The sequence below is a fragment of the Phascolarctos cinereus genome, unplaced genomic scaffold, assembly GCF_003287225.1.
Source record: "Phascolarctos cinereus isolate Bilbo 61053 unplaced genomic scaffold, phaCin_HiC Scaffold_4;HRSCAF=312, whole genome shotgun sequence".
NCBI classification, from domain to species: domain Eukaryota; kingdom Metazoa; phylum Chordata; class Mammalia; order Diprotodontia; family Phascolarctidae; genus Phascolarctos; species Phascolarctos cinereus.
In genome coordinates, this window is record NW_027555847.1 from 51,313,810 (window position 1) to 51,330,081 (window position 16,272).

General features: G+C 40.9%; 1 protein-coding gene across 1 annotated transcript in view; it reads right to left on the minus strand.

Moving 5' to 3' along the window:
• SSUH2 (ssu-2 homolog) overlaps positions 1–16,272 on the minus strand; it is a 158,748-nt gene that overhangs the window by 142,046 nt on the left and 430 nt on the right. The window lies entirely within an intron of this gene.

Below are 16,272 nucleotides of genomic sequence, written 5' to 3' on the forward strand. Positions count from 1 at the left end.
TGAGCAAAGAGAAGGAGGCTGGAAAACATAAGTTATGTTAAAGGAATAACAAATAAGCTGTCCTGTTTGGAGACCAGAGCTCAGGTCATGTGAAAGAACAAAACTTCACAAGGCTGGAGCACTGGCCAAGTAAACTTCATGTCCACTTCTGTCCTCAGTTTTAAAAAACAAAAAACAGCTATTTATGTTTCTTTCCTTTTTCTCTCCTGATCCTGCCAGCACGTGAGCTGGAGGCCTCTGCTACATCTTTATAACACCCTGTGGAGCAGGCTGGAACTCAGACCACAGCTTGCTCCTTCTGGGTAATGGATGAATAGTGAAAAGCAAACAAACAGCAACCACACCAAAAAAGATTTCTGGTCTGTTGCCTGGGCCTGGGGGAATTCTAAGGTCCCTCTGAGTCTTTGGATCCGAAGAGTCAATGATTAAACTACAGCATCTCCGAGGCCTTCTCTTGGCCTGATCTCATGAATTTCCTTTGGATGCAGACCAGGAGCTCAAAGAGTTACAAACTTGTCTGTTTGTTTTCCAGACCCCACTCTCAAGGGTTCAGGGAGAGGGGGGAAGTGTTCAGCTATCTAACCCTCGGCAACCCTGGGAAATCAGCTGCATTTTTTCTCAGAACAAAAATGAAACTAGGGGGTGGACAAGATAAGGAGTTGCTAGGGTGCAATATTTGGAAAAAGAAGGGGCAACATGAAGATGGCTTTTTAATATGACCTTTTATAAACACATCTTTTTACAGCCAGAAAGGCCACTCTCCATGGTACTGAGGTATTCATTCTGTGATAAGCGAAGCCTCAAAGGACTTAGATAAGCATTTTTTACCTAGGACACCCTAATAATGTAGAATTCAGTCTGCTGAGTGACCTGTAGAATCACATATTTAGAGTAAGAAGTGATCTCAAAGAAATCTAGTTTAGCCTCTTTATTTTATAGATAGGAAAACTGAGATTATCGGATTAAATGACATGCCCAAAGTAGTAAATAGCAGAGCTGAAATTTGAACCAGGTCCTCCTGATCCCAAATCGAGTACTCTGTCTATGGTACCAAGAGCCCAACCATTGCAGAAACTAAGTTTAATACATACTTGCAAGGCATCAAACATATTTGGTGACAAATGTTTCTAATAGCTTCTAATAGTTCTCTCTCACACCCTGGCAATCCATAGGACCCCACACTTTCAGAGACCCTGGAAAAACTCAATAGGTAGAGGTATTAGCCCACATTTCTGTACTCCAAATGAGGTGCTAGTTATTTTTCCTACTTTTCTGGATTATACACTGCCCCAAGAAGAGCCATCATGGGGGATCTCAAAGCACTTTGTATTTGCTAATGAGAACAGAACTGGGTCATAAGATCACAGATCTAGAGCTGGAAGGGACCTCAGAGGCCATCTAGTTTATATCTCCATTTTACAGATGAGGACACCGAGGCTGCATAAGTTTAAGGGCTTTGCCCAAAGTCATGAGGTGGTAAGTAGAAAAGATAAGATTTAAACCCAGGTCCTTTCTACAGTAGCACACTGCCTCCTTTGGCAAGTCACTTAATCTCTCTCAGCCTCAGTTTCTTCATCCAATGAGGAAGCTGGACCAGATGACTTCTGAGGTGTCCTCAAGCTCACAATCTGTGATCCTGTGTAGAGATGAGGAAACCAATGTCCCAGGAGGTGACAAGTCACATAACAAGTTAGGACCAAGCTGGAACTAGAACCCAGTTCTGTTGACTCCTAGTCTGGTGCTTTCTCTGGTCTAACATACTGTTTTTTCACAGTGCCTGACATTCCTCCTTTTAAGATTCATCCATTTACTCAACTACGGAACTCCTGCCATGTGGCTTTATCACCTTGACTGGTTACTAAATGGTTGCAAATTTGTCTAGCCCATTGCATATAGCTGGCCACAGTCCATACCAGACTGTTCTTCATATCCTAGCCAGCTGAGCATCCAGGCCATTGTACAATCTGTCCTCCTTCCCCCACTTTTGCTTTCTTCCTCTTGCTCTGGCCACAGAAATCAAGTTAGTGGCATCATTGCTTTTGGAAAGGACCTTTTGACTGATTCCCCTATGGATCAACTGAATATTACTGTTACTCCCCAGAAAAACCTCTCTTCCCTGGCCACCACTCCTCTATGGTTTTTCCTCCTCTGTTCCAATGTAAGTTTTTTGAGAGTAGGGACTCTGCATTTCTATGTTTATAAGCCCAGTTTTTAGCACAGTACCTGACACATAGAAAGTTCTTAAAATGTCATTTTCATTCATTCATTAGGGAGGAGATTTTTAATTTTTGTATATCCTGGATCCCTTTGGCAGTCTGGTGAAGTCTATGGACTCCCTTCTCAGAATAATGCATTTAATTGCATAACATAAAATGCACAGGATTATAAAGAAAAAATATTGAAATACAATTATAAAAAAAATTAAGTTCATAAATCCCAATTTTAAAACCCCTGCTTTAGGGTCTTAGAAGAAGAGTCACATAAGAGGCATAACACCTGAAGTTATTATCAGCTAATACTTTACTTAGTAGTGATGGACAGTTCATTGAGAGCAAGACCTTCCTGGAAAATGACTCCAAGTCTAAGCTGGACCCCTGGAGGGAGACAAGAAATAGGAGAAATGCACTGAAAATGGATGTAGAAGAAACCAAAGACAGACTTCAAAATTTTCCACCATCCCAAATGAAATTAAACTTGGAAACAGCACAACATCAGGGCAATGTTCAGCCTCCTGTACCAGCAAAGGAGACATGAGGAATGGGCAAGAAAGCCCATCCTGGCTTAATTAAAAATGGTACATGGGGTAAAGGCACTACTCTCGGGATTAATAGCCTTGTGAGCTGACATTTTCCTTTCGGGTTGTTACTGACCTGACGCCATGATTGCTAATGGAAGACATTCGTCACATTGGGTGGAGGAGCTTGACATAGGCCATGACTCCAAATACTTGGAAACCCAGAACAACCTTCCTAGGAGCAGTATCTTTGGACAACAGAGACGAGAGATGGTACAGAGGCAGGTAGGAGGTCAAGCTCAGCTCAGTTGCCATAAGGAGCTTCAGCCTACAGCACAGAGCCCAAGACCTTTCCAGAACCATAAACATCCTTTGTCAATATTGCTAACATAGACACACACACACACACACACACACACACACACACACACAAAGTTAGAGAAAACAAAAACACAATGAGCTTTTCAGTGCTGTTTTCAAATGGTCCCAGGATCCCTGTCTCACAGCCAGAGGGGGCTGAGAGGATTCTGGGAATTCCACATAATGCTATTAGCCAAAAAAGGGAATTCAGCCTAAGGTGTGAATCCATCATGTCCAAAGAGTTCAGTTACTAACATACCTACAAGCCTTGGTTGTACTGTAATGTGAGGGAAGTACTGCAAAATGTACTTTAAAAAAAAACACTATGTTCTGTCTGTCCAGTTGTGCTTTAAAGGGTTCAGTGTGGGGGTGATGGAGAGAGGAAAGTCACCTTTAAGAAGAAAAATGTCTGTGTCAAAATCAGGATCATGTTAGAAAACACTGAGACCACCTCCCTACATTCACTCACACATTCACTTTGTTCATACCTACTGTGAACCCTGCCTTTGAGTGCTGTTTCCTCTCCTCCAGGAGAAATGTGACAGTCAAATGGACACATTCGCACTTCAGCGATAGGACCAGAGTTTTAGATATGGAAGAGACCTTAGAAGTCATCTAACCCCCTTTTTGTAGAGAAGGAAATTGGGGCCCAAGGAGGTAAAGTCACTTACCCAAGGTCTTCATGACACAGTTTGTTAATGGTTGAGCCAGGATTTGAATCCAAGACTCCCTATCCAGCCCTCTTTCCATCACAACTTGCTGTCACCAGCAATAGAGGCCTCACTTTCTCTTTCCACGCCAACTTGATGCCGGTCCATCTTCCCTTCTTATGAATACAGTAGTGACAATGACTGAGTTACACTCTACACTTACGTGAGAGTTTTCAGATTTATGTTTCACTTCTTTTTTTCCTGTTCATGCCCTCTGCACTTCAAATTCATCAACGTGTAAATTGTTCCACAAATTCTGGGTTCCCAAGCATGTAGAGTTTGATGCTGACGCCCTGGGGTCTCCAGTACTGTTGGAAACACATAGATGGCAGCTTTTTTGAAAGTCAATTTCCTCTTTCTAATATAGTCAAGGACACACAGTTCCTTTTTAATAACTTGTGCTTCACCAGTTTCCTTGATCCTGCTTGTCAGCATGGAACAGGCCTTATCTAGAGTTTTCATCTCAGATGGTCTTGGCGTTCTTCTTTTTATTAGCACTCCACAGCTTCCAGGAAAATCAGAACAAGGAATATGCCAACTGTGTTTCCAGTATCCTTTGCTGTGGACAGCCGCTCCCAATCTCCCATTCCTAAGAGGCACCAGTCCAGGGAATGAAACTACATGTTTCCTAAGACCTTCCCCAGATAGCTTCCTCCCACAGAAACTGAATGTCTAACATCTAATTGCAGAAAACTTCATGACTCAGTTACAAAAAGTTGGATCCCAAATTGGGCATCTGTTGGCCTCTTGGGCCATTGCCTTCATTAGCTAAATGGGCTGGCAGAGGCAACCAGAATTGCCAGAAGGCACTACATCCTGGGAAGAAGCAAAGCATGGAGTTGGGAGATAATCCAGAGTGTACAAATGAGCTATCTGAAAGGAATGAGTTAGCATCCTAAAAGTAGGAAAATGGGGAAATCATATGGTAACTGGAGCATTTTTATTTATCTTTAGCATTTCCATCAATACATGAAAAAGCATTGGGTTTGTGGTCAGAATGCCCTGGTTTGATTCGTGGATCGGTTCATTACCTATGTGATACTGAGGGAATCACCTCTGTGATTCAGTTCTCTTGTCTACTGCCTACAAACATGTCCATGTCTCTCTCCCTCATCCTGAAAAAACCCTCCCTTGATCCTTCCATCCCAGCTAATTTTCATCCCATATCGCTGTACTTTGTAATTGAACTCTTCAAAATGGTAGCCTGCACCTCCACTTCCTCTCCTCTCTCTCTCTCTTCTTAACCCTTATAATCTGGCTTCCCATGCTCTCGTTCCAGCCAAACAGCTCCCTCCAAAGTTACCAATGATCTCTTGGTTGCCAAATTCAATGACCTCTTCTCAATTCTCATTCTTCTTGACCTCTTTGCAGCCTTTCACACCATTGATCACTCTCCCCTCCTTGATCCTCTCTTCTCTCTAGGTTTTTGAGACCCCACTCTCTCCTGGTTCTCCTCCTACCTATCTCACTGCTCCTTCTCTGTCTCCTTTGCTGAATCCTCCTCCAGATCACAACTTCAAACCATTGATGTCCCTCAGGGTCCTGTCCTGGGCCCTCTTCTCTTCTCCCTCTATATTATTTCACTTGGTGATCTCATCAGCTCCCATGGATTTAATTACCATCACCATGCTGATGATTCTCAGATCTACCTTTCCTGCTCCAATCTCTCTGCTGATTTACAATCTTGCATTTCCAACTGCCTTCAGATATCTCAAACTGGATATAAAGTAGACATCTTAACTCAAAACAACTCATTTTCTATCTCCCTAACCCCCTCCCCTCTCTTACCTTCCCAATTACTATAGAGAGCAATACCATCCTTCCAGTCCCCCAGGCTTACAACCTAAGAGTCATCCTGAATTCTTCATTATCTCTCATCTCGGTATATCCAAGCTGTTGCCAAGGCCTACCAATTTCACCTTCACAACATCTCTTGAATATTTCCCTTTCTCTCCTTTGACATTGCCACCAGCCTGGTGTAGGCCTTTATCACTTCATGCCTTTATCATTACAATAGCCTGCTGGTGAGTCAGCCTGACTCAAGTCTCTCCCTGCTCCAATCCATCCTCCATTCAGCCACTAAAGTGATTTTAGTAAAACACAGATCTGATCATATCACACACATCCCCCTACTCAATAAACTCCAGTGGCTCCCTATTGCATCTAGGAGAATTCAAAGTTTTTCGTAACCTAAATTCCTCCTACTTTTCCTTCTTTTTACACCTTACCCCCAATACACAGTCTTCAATCCAGTGACACTGGACTCTTGGCTGTCCCATGGACATGCCATCTCTTGGCTCTAGGCATTTTCTCTGACTGTCCCTCATGCCTGCAATGCTCTCTTTTCTCCACTCTGACTACTGACCTCTCTGGCTTCCTTTAAATCCCAACTAAAATCCCACCTTCTATGGGAAGCCTTCCTCAATCCCTCTAAATTCTAGTGCCTTCTCTCTTTTAATTATTCCCTATTTATCCTGTAATAGCTAATTTTGTATATATTTGTTTACATGTTGTCTCCCCCACTAGATTGTAAGCTCCTTGAGGGCAGAAACTGTCTTTTGAATCTAGTACCCCTAGTGCCTATCACACTGCCTGGAACATAAATAAATGCTTGTTGATTGCATCATAAATTTAGAGCTGGAAGGATCCTCTGAAACCATTTAGTCAAACCCTTTTATCTCACAGATAAGTAAACAGAGACCAAGAGAGGGAAAATTACTTGCCCAGAGTCACAAGTAAGTAAATATCAGAGCTAGGATTTGAAACCAAATTCTCTGACCCCAAATCCAACACTATTTCCATTGAATTACACTGTCTCCTGGCAGGGGTTAGACTAGATCAAGGTTCTTAACCTTTTTTATTCATGGACTCCTTGTCAGTCCAGTGAAGCCTCTGGACCCCATCACAGAACAATATCTTTAAATGTATAAAAATATATAGGATTACAAAGGACACTATATTGAAATACAGTTATCTAAATACAAAAATTGAAACTATATTGAAAGTTATTTTTTTAAAAATAAGTTCACAGACACAAGATTAAGAACCCCCTGACTAGAAACTTGCCACAGCCCTTCATGCTCTGATATTCTATTCAATATTCTACAATCCTACAGTAGGATATAGAAGCAACATCCTAAGTCTCCTTCTACACCTGATATTTTATTTTATAAATGAGCTCTTTTCCTTCTCTGTCTACCTGAGAAGCCATTCTAACCATTCTTCTTCTCTGGGGCTCTTATCTGACTCATGCAGAAGAAAGAAACCCAAATTTATGTCCATAGACTGAGAAAGAGACACAATCTGAACTCCTCGGCTGTACAGTACCACTGTAAAATGAACATAATTGGGGCATTGGAGTGTAGTAGAGATGGAGGGTTGTTTGGGGGCTGGTCGGGACTTGGTTTATAGCACCTGAGTGATGAAAAGGTGCTCTCTTTGGCTTTGCTAAGGTCAGCAGGGTCATTCCCTCCCTTTTTACCACTGAGGTCTTCACTATACTAAGACACTGTGCCACCCGTAACAAAAGAAACTGAACGTACACCTTTCATTTCCTTAGTTGTATTTTTTCTCAGTGATACCCTCAAAGAAATACATGCCATGGTAAGGGTGGAATTTGCCTGTCTGTGGCCCCCTGGTATATACCAGTTCAGTTCCCTGTAGGGCACATCTCCCAGGCTTGTGTGGTCACATGCCAAGTTATGATCCCATGGCTAAGGGGCAGAACAATATGCACAAAGACTGGCTAAATTTCTGCTCTTTCATAATCTTCTTTTGGTGAAGAATGAACAAGTATCTGTCTCCTACTTCAGAGTTATACTTTGGGGGATACAGCATCAATGGTGTAGCTCCTATGTCTAATCAAGCCAAGGCAATAAGCTTTTATTAAGCATCTGCTATATGTCAGGCACTGTGCTAAGTGCTAGAGATATAAAGAAAGTAAAAAAAAAAAACATAGAATAGTCCCTGCTCTCAAGGAAGCCCTGGTTGGACATTTTATGGTCAGTCTCCAAGCTCTCTTTCCAGACACATTACTTCCTCTCATATTCTCTATGTTCCAGACAAATGGGTCCACTTGGTGCTCTCCACAGCAAAAATAGCTCATCTGTTACCTCTCTTTTGCACACACTGTCCTCACTGCCTTGGGATGAGGAGTGGGGAGGAAGGAATTACCAAAGGACCAATTGGAGAATTCATCAAATTGGTCAAGTATTCCAGTGATCAATCACTCTTACAACTTAAATGCTCTTCCTCGTCCCCTCTGCATTTTAGAAGCCCCTATTTCCCTTCAAGGATCAGATTAAGGGATATCTCCTGCAAGGGACCTTTCCCAGTTCTCCAGTTATTTGTGATTCTCTTCCACTGCTTCCAGAATCGATTTGCATGTATTGAATGCAATGTTTAAATGGACTTATCTGTGGACATATTGTTCTTCTTCAGTAGAGTATAAGCCCTTTGAGGGCAGAGACTGCTTTGTTTTTAATCATAGTATCTCCAGTATCTAGCACAGTGCCTGACATATAATAAGCACCTAATAAATTATCATTGTATTGAATTGGATTGGGACCACTTTAATTGGTTTGGAGAGTGAAAGGGAGGCCAGCCCAGTCTATGATTAGGCTTGTAAGCTATTTCATCCTCATTACATACTACGTGTGTTTCTACCCTATGCCTATATGGACTTGACAAGACCCCTTACAGCTTGATAGGGTGAGCCCCTCTGTAAGTTCAGGAACACAACATGTGGACAGAAAGTATCATGGTACAACTTAACTCAGTGATGTACAAACATTTCTATCTTTATTCAGGGTCTCCAGAACACGCTTCTGTAATTATATCTCATGCAGAGTCAAATTTATGATTGAATTAACAGTTCTACATGGCCTCTCATTTGCCACAAATACACAAGTAAGGAAAGTTGAAAGGGTCTAGAAAGAGCAAAAAAGAGCTCTTTTGGGGGAAAGGTACCAGAGTTAGGATTTTCTCTTGGGATGACATTCCCCCAGGAAAACTGATTATTTGTTTTGGCAATCCACCTTTGAGCAGCTACTTCAGCCAATCAGAACCCAGTAAGGAGGGATAATTTCATGATTGATCCCTAGATGCACCCTGGCCCCAGGGTTCTAGCCCACATCCCTAACACAGGTGCATACCATTGATCTGAGCATTTTACAAACTACCATCCCAATTGAGTAAATTCTAATAGTCCTTTATTACCTCCAGGAACAAATATAAAATGTTCTAGTTAGTATTGAAATCCCTTCACAACCTGGCCCTTTCCTACCTTTTCAATCTTCTTACATTTTAACACCCCAACCCCCGACACATACTCTGCAATCCACTGACCTTGGCCTCCATGCTGTTCCATTCCTCCATGTCCCACTCTATGTCTTTGCATTGGTGGTCCCCCTTGCCGGGAATGTTCTCCCTCCTCATCTCTACCTCCTGACTTCCCAGTCTTCTTTCAAGTCTTATTTCAAATCCCATCTTCTTCAGGAAAACTTTCCTGCTTCTCCTAGCCCACCTACCACACATACTACTACTGCCTTCCCTCTGAGATTACCTCCTATTTCCACTACACACATGACAGTGATTCCACATTGCCTCTCCTATTAGAATATGAGCTTTCCATGGGCAGGAATCATGTTTTTCCCTTTATTTGTATCCCCAGCCCTTAGCACAGTGCTTGACACATGATAAACATTTAAATGCTTGTCAATTGACTGAGCATATGAACTAGTGAAGTGACTCCAAGAATCTCATTTCCATGAATGGGAAGGTTCACATCTATGTCCTCCCAAAGGTATGTCAAGACCATCACCTGTGTACATGTCAAGGAGGATGCATGCTAGCAAAGGGAAATGAAGTAAAGAAAAATTCTGGGCTTGGAAATAATCATCCATGGGAATCTCTAAGCTTTGAAGTTGTTCTCTTGAAGTCATTAGCATACAGCATTTAGCCCAATGTGTTTAATCAGAAACTGTTTCAGATAAATGAAAGAGGAGAAGGTAGCTGACATTTAAATTCAGATTAATCTTCTGTGGGAAAAAACAACTAGCAATTTTAGTTCCACCTGATAAATTGAATGGGTGACTGTTAAAGGTTCTTATTACCCATTTGAAAGAAATCTGGGAAGCGACTCCAGCAGGCAGGAAGCAGCTGTTCCTTCTCATTAGATTTTCCTGAGTCCCAAGTAGGCTTGTCAACCACTTTGGGTTTCAAATGATTTCTCTCATGTTTAAATTAAACTAGCTGGATTGTCTTTTCTGAAAGTATCTTTTTTTAGAGAGAGTTTTTTTTTTCTTCTCTCCCAGGCTTAGAGATTTGTCCAGGCCTCCATACTTTTCAAGAAAGTTGGATAATGGCTACAGTGCAGTGCAGTGGAAAGAGCACTTGGATTTTCAGGAAGGAGACGTGGGTTCAGGTTTCACCTGCGCCGCCTACTAGTTATGGTACCTGAGCCAAATTAATCAATTGATGAATCTACAAGCCTTTCTTAAACAAATACTATGTGTTTAAGTTAGGTAGCACTTGGAATCAGGAATGTCTGAGTTTTAATACTGCCTCCGATACTTACTAGTTGTGTAACCCTAGGCAAATCACCTAATCTCTGTTTACTTCAGTGGGTTTTTTTTTAATCTGTAAAATGGGAATAATGATAGCACTGCTTCCCAGGGTTGTTGTGAGGTTCCTATAAGAAAATACATGTAAAGTGCTTTGCCAACCTTAAAGCAATATATAAATGCTAGCTCTTGTTACTGCCAGGCACTGTTTTGGGTGCTGGGGATACAGTGATAAAAAATATGTAGTCCTTGCCTTCAAGGATCTTCCATTTTATTTGAGAGAGACTTGTTCACAGATAAGTAAAAATGGGCTTTTTACAACAACAATAACAATTACAAAGGACTATGATAAAGGTGGGAGGTTGTTTCTTAGATTAGATGAGTCATCAGAGGAATCTTAAAATCATTCCTCCTCTACGAGTATCTATTTCCCATCTGTGGAAATTATGTTATTTCTAATACTCACTTCCCAAGGTTGTTGAGATGGGCAAATGAAATGATGTCTGCAAACAACTTGTTAATCATAAAGGGTTATATAAGTGCCAGCCTTAGTGGAAAAAGCACTGGATTTGGGGTAAAATGTGAGTTTGAACTCCCAATCTGATCCTCATTCCCTATATGTCTGCAGATAAGTCATTTCCTCTCTATATCTAGGTCTTGGTTCAGTCTTCTACAAAGAATAAGGATTAAACTAAGAGATCTCTTCATTTCTTTCTGCATCTAAATCCTATGACTCCTACTTTTCCACCCCATGCTCCTCCCTATAAATCTCTTCCCAACTTTTTATGCCACTTCACTGGGTAATGGATTATTAAAAGGCAGACATGAAAGCATAATGACTTGCATGAGGTGATTTCTATAGAGGAGAAATTACTCCCTGTTAACTGGAGTCGAGAGATAGAGAGGCTGAGCCCATCCTCGAATTAGAAAGGTCATTTGAGAAGCTAGTATTGTAAAAACTCCAATCAGTGTAATGGTCTCCATGCCATTTGGTATCATACAGCTCCCATCAAGATTCTAAAATGTATACCAAACAGGTCATATGTATTATTATTGCTGGCTCCAACTTGGCACAACTCATAAGGGAGGCAGTTAAGTCTCAAACCCCACCTCTGAAGTTTATTTTCCTACTGCTATGACCTTGGTCAAGTCACTTAATTTCCCTTACCCTCACTTTCTTCATCTGTAAAATGTTTAGGGTTGAATTAGATGACCTCTGAGTTAATTTCCAACTCCATATAGATGATCCTAAGTCACTGACTAATTCTGAATTTGTCAATAAAAACCATAGAATTTTAGGGTATGAATGGACCTTAGAGATCATCCTGTCCAACCTCCCTCTGCCTCTCTATTGAATCCTTGACAGATGTTCAATCAACTTCTACTTGAATACTACCAGTGAAAGGGACCTTACTACTTAATATAGCTGCCCATCCCATTTTTGGACAGCTTTCATTGTTAGAAAGTTCTTTATACTGAGCCAAAGTCAATCTCCCTGGAACTTACATCTCTTGGTCCTAACTTCACCCTCTGGAGCAACACAGAACAAGACTGCTCCTTCTACCATGTGACAGCCCTTCAAATGTTTGGAAATAGCTATCCAGACTCCCCCCCCCCCACTACTGGCAAGTCATCTCTTAAAATATTCAATTTTTCCTTTATTCCTTCCCACACACCCCATCCTGACCTATTTCCCATCCATAAACTTACTGTTCATGTGAAAAATGGAAGAGATCAGAGGCCAAGTACACTTTGGCTGTCCCCAGTTATCCCTTATCTTTTTTGCTCATAAAAACCGACAGGGGAGATTAGTCCCGGACATTTTCACAGGATAAATTACTTCAGGCTGCGGTAGGAACTGAATCCTGGTTGGTTCTTTGAACCATAACCAAAAGAATTACTGGGCTTCCATCCCAGAAATAAGTCAGTCCATGAAGACAATGATAATTCCAGGAGCAAGTGGTACAGGTTGGCTGAATTGAAAGGGTAAGGTTAGGGACATCAAAACTAGGGACATCAAAACATCTCATACCATATGCCTGGTTCACTGATAAGCTCTTTAAGTTGCAACTGGGAAATTAGAACATCTGTTTGGTTAATCAGGTCATAGTTGCTTAGGATACTGTGCGTCAGGGTTGGCCAAACATTCACAAGACTCCTCAAAGAGAAGAGAGTGATCCAAGAATCATATATTTAGAGCTGAAGGGACCTCAGGGGCCACTAGTTTAATCATCACATTTTACAGGCAAGGAATCTGAGACTTAGGGAAGGGAAGTGACATGCCTAAAGGCATGCCAATAGTAAATTATAGAGCCAGAACTCAACCCCAAGTCCTCTGATGACAAATTCAGACTGCTTTGAGTAGCATTGTGGGATCATTAATGTCGAATGCTAAAAAGAAGAAGAAGGGGAAGAAGAAGAAGAAGAAGAAGAAGAAGAAGAAGAAGAAGAAGAAGAAGAAGAGAAGAAGAAGAAGAAGAAGAAGAAGAAGAAGAAGAGCAACAACAACAACAACAACAAAATTAATGATAATTTTTTAAAAAGAACACTGAGGACGGCTGAGGACACAAATCCAGTAGATAGGTGGTAAGGATGAAAGACAAATGGTTGCAAGAAAAGAACAAATGGAAAGGATATGGACCAATAGGCAGAGACTATTCTCCTGGGAAGTTTTTTTTTTAATTCAATCGCAATCATAGACTCGGAATCTTCAAGCTGAAGGATGCTTGGAAATCATTTGGAGTGATTCTTGAACTGGTGTCCATGAACATTTTTTTAAAAATATATTTTGATAATCATGCTTTAGTATATTTTGTTTTCTTTGTAATTCTATGAATTTTATTTTATGCTCTTAAAAACATTATCTGAGAAGGGGTCTATAGGTTTCACAGGATTTCCAAAGGTTTCCATGACACAAAAAAAGGTTAGAAACTCCTGATTTTGTCCAAACACCTTATTTTACAATTAAGGTAACTGAGGCCCAGAAAAATGAAGGGACTTACTTGAGGTCATACTAGTTAGTGGCAGAGGCAGGACTAGTAGTGTGTTAGCTTGAATGATCTTTCAGAGACCAGTTGTTAAATTTTTAGTGTGAACATTTATACCTTGGAAATCAGCAAAGACTACAAATCAGGGCTTGATCTATTGGGGGATTGGGTGGTCTAGTCTTAAGAAAGTGGAGGCACAAAATGTTAATAATGCAAATTAACTGTCAAAAAGTGTTGTACACACATTTTTGGAGAGTTGGTTGTTAAATATTTACCAGCATACCCCTGACTAGAGCCTAGTGTTTTCACTTCCATTGCCTATATTCTTCCCACTGCACCAAGACTGTGGGAGTATACAGCTGTTCCATGTTTCTTGGGCTTATTTCTTGGAGCTGCTATTGGCCATTTTAGAGGAAAGAAAGAAAGAAAGAAAGAAAGAAAGAAAGAAAGAAGAAAGAAAAGAAAGAAAGAAAGAAAGAAAGAAAGAAAGAAAGAAAGAAAGAAGAAAGAAAGAAAGAAAGAAAGAAAGAAGAAAGAAAGGAAGGAAGAAAGGAAGGAAGGAAGGAAGGAAGGAAGGAAGAAGGAAGGAAGAAGGAAGGAAGGAAGGAAGGAAGGAAGGAAGGAAGGAAGAAAGAAAGGAAGAAGAAGAAAAAAGAAAGAAAGAAAGAAAGAAAGAGGAGGGAGGAGGAAAGGAGGAAGGGAGAGAAAGGAAGGAAGGAAGAAGGAAAGAAGGAAAGAAGGAAAGAAAGGAAGAAAGAAGAAAGAAAGAAAGAAAGAAAGAAAGAAAGAAAGAAGAAAGAAGGGAGGGAGGGAGGAAAGGAGGAAGGGAGAAAGGAAGGAAGGAAGAAGGAAAGAAGGAAAGAAGGAAAGAAAGGAAGAAAGGAAGAAAGGAAGAAAGGAAGAAAGGAAGAAAGAAAGAAAGAAAGAAAGAAAGAAAGAAAGAAAGAAAGAAAGAAAGAAAGAAAGAAAGAAAGAAAGAAAGAAAGAAAGAAAGAAAGAAAGAAAGAAAGAAAGAAAGAAAGAAGAAAAGAAAGAAGGAAAAAAGAAGAAGGGGAAAAAGGATTAAGTGCCTACTATGTTCCAGGTATGGGGCAGCTAGGAACACAGTGGATAGAACGCACAGGGCCTGGAGTGGAGAAGACTCATCTTCCTGAGTTCAAATCTGGTCTTAGACACTCACTAGCTATGTGACCCTGGGCAAGTCACTTCACCCTGTTTGCCTCAGTTTCCTCATCTGTAAAATGAGGTGAAGAAGGAAATAGCAAACCACTCAAGTATCTTTGCCAAGAAAACTCCAAATGGGGTCACAAAGAGTCAGACATAACTAACCAACTAAACAACAAATGTTCCAGACGTTGTGCTGAGGGTTTCCCACATATTTCATTTGAGTACGGTGAAGAAAGTGATATGATAAATGAAAGTTCAATCAAGTGCTTGGGAGTTGTTGAGTTAGAGTGGAGTCAGAGGGTATGCATATAGGCTTAATAGGGGACTGCCTAATAAGGGATTCGTCCTTAGAGCATGCTCAGATTTGACCTTCCCAACTGGTTATACAGAACATGTGTAAATATTCCCTGCCTAGTTCCAATCTAACACATGGAACTCTGGGGCACCTGTTTCCAGCCATGCGTGACTGAGGAGTTGGTTCTGTGTGATGATGAGAAATCTCTTAATTAACTTTGGCTCTGGAAGGACTAATGACTCAGGGGAGTGTGAGTCATGAGTATAAGGAAGATTGCTTTAAACTACCCAAAAAATGGAGTGGAGAAGAGGTGCCTTGAGAAGTGATGAGTTCCCACTCTTCAGAAGTTCCCTTATAGAGACTGGACAACCATTTCCAGGTTATTTTATAGTGGGGGTTACTTTCTGTATAGGTCAGACTAGATAGTTGATAAGGACCCCTTCCATCTCACAAGTTCTGTGATTCTGAGAACTATTTTTTTCAGTCATGTCCAACTCTTCCTGACCCCATTTGGTATTTTCTTGCCAAAGATACTGGAGTAGTTTGCCGTTTCCTTCTGTGGCTCATTTTACAGATGAGGAAACTGAGGCAAACAGAGTTAAGTTACATACTTAGGGTCACATAGCTAATAAGTGTCTGAAGCCAGATTTGAACTTAAAAAGAGGAGCCTTCCTGACTCCAGGCCTAGCATGCTATCCACTGCACCATCTACCTGCCATATGTGTGAACTATATCACATGGGAATCCAACTCTACATTCCCAAATAGATTTATACACATATGGGAACTTTTCAGTAAGACCTAACTAAATACTCTAGCCCCTCATGATTACCTTTCCATAGAACCCTGAGTAGGAGAAGAAAGTGACCCTCTGGTGACCCAACTTGTCAGTGCCAATAGTAGCCGGGAGAGTTAGCCTGGTACATAGAAAAAGTGAGTGGGTATGTGAAGAAAGAGAATAGTAGTGTGCCTTAGTTAGGCATTAGAAAATTCAAGTGGAATATAAAAGAAAAAAGCTAATATGGGTCTAGGTAAATTCTAATCTGAGAGAGACTAGGCTAGAAATTAATGAAGTGACCTGAGTCCTACCACAGTCCCCTAGTTTACTGTGTATATTCCAATGTGAATGAGTAATGTATAAAAGATGATAATCTGTTTTGGTCTCATGCCATTTATCTGAATCAAACATTTCTTGAGTTCTACTGGTCTCTTTTAAAAAGAAGTTGCTGGGCTAAAAAGAAGGTTCCAAAAAGGTGTGGAAATATGATGGTAAATTAAAGTTTCATGTATTTGGGGACTTTCCTTCTGTTCTTTGCAGGCCTCTCAAGTCAGATCATCCAATTCCTTCCTCTTACCTTACTCCCAGAATTCTGCCCCATTCCATCTTTCAAATTATTCTTAATACATCATCATAAAACCTCCCACCAACAGCTGTTGGTCTATCAACAAATTCTCCT